General features: G+C 39.2%; 1 pseudogene; it reads left to right on the top strand.

The window, feature by feature from the left end:
• The first annotated feature begins 4292 nt into the window (after nucleotides 1-4292).
• The window catches only part of LOC126954412 (zinc finger protein 705A-like), a 39034-nt pseudogene continuing 37326 nt past the window's right edge, over nucleotides 4293-6000 (top strand).

Here is a 6000-nt window from a genome sequence, read left to right as displayed (position 1 = left end):
AGCGTGCAGTGAGCCGAGATCATACCACTGCACCTCCAGCCTGGGCGACAGAGCCAGACTCCGTCTCAAACAAACAAACAAACAAACAAACAATCTGACTAAACTAGTAATTAAAAAGAAAAAAAGTCTAATTTTTCAAAGTAAAAGAAAGATTGCATACACATTAAATGTATTTAAATGTCACAAGAAAAATTTTATCCATAAAAGGATAAATTACATTTCATCAAATAAAACCAAGAATCTGAAAACTATAAAGCTAAATATGGCAACAACTAAGTTCATTATTTCTTTAAAAATAATAGACACCAAAAGTCTCTTTGAGTTAAGACAAAAAGTCAATTAAGAAATGAAATAATTATTATAATTTAATTATAATACAGAATATCTAATGATATTGAAGTAGGTGATTAAGCCTAATAGTAATAAGTAATAAGAACCTGTGCCTTGTACTAGGTTCTAGGAGGAGTAAAGGAAAAAAAAAAGTATATGACTGTATTTTTTTTATATATAAGACAATGTATTGTAGGCCCAGCTGCCTAACTCAATGATTCTCAAAGTGCTTGCCCACTAGAATAACCTTGATGGCTCCAAAAATGCCCAGGCCAGACTTCAGCACCATATAAACAGGCTTCCTAGAAGTGGAGCCCAGATGCCTAGGTGATTCTAATATGCAGCCCTGGTTGGAAACTGCTGCCCTTACTAGACTATGAGCTCCTTGAGGGAAACAACTATGTCTGGTTTATCCCTAAGCTCATCATAGTGCCTGACACATATAGATACTCAGATGTTCAATAAATGAATGGATGAGGGGATGGATGGGTGGATGGATGGATAGATGCATGGATGGATAGATGGATGGGATAGATGGTTGAAAGCTAGCATTTCCTGCTCTCAAGGTACTTATTATCAAGTAAGAAAAATACAACTTAAACACAGATAGTTAAGTAGATGCAAGCCAGTAGATGTCGCATGATTACCACTGTATTTCACAACAGAGATTATGATCTGAAAGAAAGCCTAATTAAATGCTTACCAGGGAGAACTTTCATTTATAAGCCAAACAGGAAAGGCTTCAATTACACTGCTGATTAACACTTAATTTTAAAAGAGAAGGAAGGAGTCATCACATAGATCTTAACACTTAAAAGGAATAAAAATAAAAATGCTATTAGCAATGAGGGAATGCAAAGACTAAATCTTGGAAGTGAATTTTTGAGTACTATAAGCCCTGTTTTAATCTCACCTTCTCTAGGACAGACCATGTGTTTGGTTTTGTTGGACTGGATTTTGTTTGACTTGGTTTTATGGTAAATTTTCTTCCCTGTTATCATTATTTCCAGGTCACCAGGCCATTCTACTCTCTTTGAATCTACAATCAGTGCTTCCATCCAGCTAGATAATCCAGTATTTGGATATTAATCTTTCCAGGACACTCAGCCAGCAGCATTCTTACCTAACTCCTCCACACCCTAGTGCCACTTAGAATCTAAATTGAGCCCAGATCCTTTGGTACCAAACACTGCTCACAAGGGACTATGCAAATTAAATGACTCCTTTTGAACAACTAGGCATTTATAATTAATATACCTCCCAATGTAAATTAAATGAATTAAAATGTAAATTAAATGAATGTAAAATAAATATGCTGTGGAAACAAATTACATTTGGACAAGAATCTTTTTTTCAGGTCAGCTTGTATATTTATGTCTGATGAGGAAAGAGAATATTCTTACAGTTTCCTTGAAGAGGAAGTTATTAGAAAAATTTGAAATGTTTTTCAGCATAAAATTACATAACACATCCACTCAAAAACATCTCTAACAGAGTAGGGCTTATCAGAAAACAAAAAATTATATTCATCCATCCAGACACAGTGGGCAAATAAAATTCAGGCACAGAAATTGAAAAAATGATTTAAAGTTAGAGCTAAACTAGATGCAAAGATTATGCCTCATGTTTTTCAACTTTTGATAAGTAATGTACCAAGGTTCTAGAGTCCTCTCATTCTCAGAAGTAAGACCAATCCGGGGAGTGTTCTAACTCCACTCTGATTCCTGACTGATAAGAACCAAAAACGAGGGCCCGAGACCACACATGCACCACCTTTGGTGCAGCCATCAATGACAACGTCCCAAGCAGCAAGGCTGACAGCTGGCCTTTATTCTATATCTGTCATCAAATGTGCCAACATTTGACCCAAGCACTAACAGAACTTTGATCAACAACACAGCAACACTCCTCAAGTACTTGACCCTTCCTCCCTTCCAGAAGGGGAAACTTTGCTGGTTCCCCTCCTGGTTTGCTGATTCCACATCTCTGTTGGCCTTTTTCACCTTGTTTCTTAAGTTTTGTTTAATATTCTGTCCATTTGCCTCTTTTATGGCCTCCAAAAAATGAGTCTCCAGCATATCTTCTCTCCTTTTTAAGGTTCAGATCAAAGTCTCCAAATGCCTCCTGCTTATCTTCTCTTGGATATTCCAGTATCCAAAACAGAACTTGGTATCATCTTACTGTCAAATAATCTGGTCCTCTTTTCCCATCTTAGATTCATGACCTTACCATTCCTTCAGTCTTCCAGGCTACTGGGTTGGCAAATGTTCTGGATTCCATCTTAAAACTATATCTCAGAATTAACCTCTGAGATATGTCCCTGCTTTCAGTCTCTTTGCTCAGGCTCTCATTACTTCTCATCCAGGCTAACGCAAGAGTCTGCTAACTGATCCTCCTACTTGTTTTTTCCCCACTGTCACAATCATCCTCCTGGGTTTTCTTCTTAAAGAACAGCAAAATATAATTTTGTCACAGTCCTGCTTGTAAATTTTTGCTGACTATCCCTTGCATACAAGATTAAGTCCCAATTTGGCCTGGTGCATTGGCTCACACCTGTAATCCCAAAACTCTGGGAGTCCGAGGCGGGTGCATCAGCTGAGGTCAGAAGTTGTGAGACCACCCTGGCCAACATGGTGAAACTCTCTCTACTAAAAATAGAAAACTTAGTTGGGTGTGGTGGTGCACACCTGTAATCCCAGCTACTCAGGAGGCTGAGGCAGGAGAACTGCTTGAACTCGGGAGGCGGAAGTTACAGTGAGCCCAGATTGTGCCACTGCACTCCAGCCTGGGAGACAGAGCAAGACTTCATCTCAAAAACCAAAAACAACAACAAAAGAAAACTTAATCAGAAGGGCCATACCAGGCCTTTCCCAATATGACCCAGTTTACTTCACCAGGTGAGCTCTCTGATATGCCTCACCATACTCTTAAATGAATTTCTCTCTTTATTCCCCACACTAGATATGCCCTTCCTATATTTTACATATGTTGTATCTTCTGTGTAAAATATCTGATCTTCCCCACTCTACCTACACCTCAACCTGGAAAACTTCTTTTTTTTTTTTTTTAATTTAAAAAATACATCAAATGTCACCTGGCTAGAAAGTCTTCCCTAATTTTCTCAAGGTTTAATCCACCCACATTTGATAAGAACAAGCACGTAATTCCAAGATCCTCGGAAGCATCCTGCTATAAAGTATGTTCCTTGCAACAGACATGAACTGCGTCTAACTGGCTCACCACTGTATCTCCAGCATCTGACATTTTTCCCAGCACATAGTCCTTGTTCAGTTTATATGTATTTAATGAATTAATCTCTTGCTCTTTAGTCGTTAGAGCACAGAGACAAGGAACATAGTTGAGACAGGACTTTGGCAGAAGGGGGAATGTTAGGAGAAGAGGAATAAAGGATCCAAGTCAGTTAGTAAACTAAAAAGTCTAAGCAGACGGAAAAACTGAATTTGAAGTCTATCAAAGGGACTCCCTAGGAGCCCACAAAAAAGATAAGGTTCTAAGGCTCAGGTGTGAACAGAGAGAAAGTGGTTAAAAGTGCCAGTCCAGTATGAACCCCAGGCAGGTAGATTGTCTCCCTTTGAAATCCCATGGGTCTTTTACATGTAGTGTCTTGTATTACAATTTATTTGTTCACATGACTGAAACACCCAACAGACTGTGAGTTCCTTGAAGACAGCCACCTTATTCCTCCTTATATTTTGAGTAGCTGGTACTATGCCCACAACTTACCCAAGGTTTTACTATAAATTTCTTGTTCCATTAAAAAACCTTAGGCATAATAAATGATTGTGCAGGGGCTGAGTTTCACTGTTAGAACCACTAATGAAGGCAGACCCGGAGTCAGAGAATCCAAAGTATTAATGTGTTAAGTGGCATCATGAAAGTTCCAATCACATGAGATACCTGAGAACCTTGAGCTTGCTTTTCACAGATTTATTTTTAGGGCAATGACCCTGCACTTTGTGGCCCAGACCTACTTCTACTTGGTCCCAGTAAGTTTTCACCTTTAGAAGAGCTGAGAAATAGCTCAAGCTGAATAAAGTACCTAATAAAAAATTCTTGCCATAATTTAGTCAAGGTCTTCTTTGACTTTGACAGTTTGTTGACATTTGCAGTCTCTAAGAGTATGATCCTGCCTGATTAGACTGGGAATATAGTCAGCCCCATTTTTAAAAGACCAACTCTTACACAAAATTACTGGCCTATTAACTTTTCAGTATTACTCTTTGATACAACGCACATATGAGCTTCTCAGGTAAATATTTCACACGAGGACTCTTATGGAGTGGCCACAAATTCTTTAATCTTCCTCCTTTCAAGAAGTGAAGCCCATATTCTAGAATCTGTGTGGGCTCATGGCCCCTCTAACCAATGTGGTATAGAAGAGAAAATACCATCTGATTTCTAAGGTGAGGTCATTAAAAAGCCATGTAGCTTCTGCCTTGTTCACCCTTGGAGCTCCCTGAGCCAGATAGAAGAATTCTGACTACCCTGAGACCACCATGCTGGAGGGTGCACAGGCAGATGCTCCACTGACAATCCCCACTGAGCCGGTCCTGCAGCCATCTCAGCCCAGGAGAGACATGTGAGTGAAGAAGCTGTCTTGGAAGTAAAACTCTAGCTCCAGTCATCCAAGTCACCCCAGCTATTTGAATCATCCCAGCTGAGGTCCCAGAGCCACCTCACCTTTCCAAGTTATTCACCACACCTCATTTCAGGCCCGGACTTGTTATAACAAGTACTTGGTGTCCATAAGAAAAAAAAAATGTCCAAGTCCAGCTCCACTGAGATAGTGGAGGAGATGAATTCAAGACCCATAGGATTTGAACTGAACTTCCGGGGTCTCAGGGGCACAAAGATAGACAAACTCAGCAGAGATGTTGGCCTTGGGAGTCCATCTTTCCGAGCATTTTTATGCACCAATACTACCTCCAGCTTCATTTTATTCTTTATTTTCTTTCTTCATTATGTTATATAAATGAATTTTCCTAAGCCATCTTCAATCTTTTTGGAAATCAAAGTAAAGTATAAATACACAAAGTTATGTTAAAAAGATGTTGAAGAAAACAGCAGTCTGATCAATTTTTGTTGAATTCATTCATTCAAGGTAAAAGCAGTGATAAAGTCCTGCCTTTCTCTCTATTCTGAGGATAGGTGCTGTCTTATCTTTTCTACTGACAAGATGCTACAGATTGAATATTTTTGTCCCCCCAAGATTTCTATGTTGAAATCCTAACCCCCAAACTGATAGTATTAGGAGTATCTAGTGGTGGGGCCTTTGGTAGGTGATTAGGTCACGGGGGCTCTGCCAATTTATTTATGTGCACTAGTTAAAAGGGCACAATGGTATTAGTGCCCTTATAAAAGGGACCCCAGAGAACTCCCTCACCCCTTCTCCGATGTAAGGACACATCAACACATCAAGGAGATGGCTGTTTATATGAACCAGGAAGCAGGCCCTCAACAGATACCAAATTTTCTGACACCTTGATCTTGGGCTTCCCAGCCTCCAGAACCATGAGAAATAAATGTCTGTTGTTTATAATCCACCTATTCTATGGCATTTTGTTATAGAAGCCCAAGCATAAGGGATGATATCCCAGAATAAGAGATAATAACAACAAACAACTTGTTTTGTTTCTCAGATTGATGAAA

This window comes from Macaca thibetana, chromosome 5 (genome assembly GCF_024542745.1).
Source record: "Macaca thibetana thibetana isolate TM-01 chromosome 5, ASM2454274v1, whole genome shotgun sequence".
Classification (NCBI taxonomy): Eukaryota; Metazoa; Chordata; class Mammalia; order Primates; family Cercopithecidae; genus Macaca; species Macaca thibetana.
The sequence above is the reverse complement of the archived record's forward strand: the minus strand, read 5'-3'. Positions and strand labels throughout refer to the sequence as shown.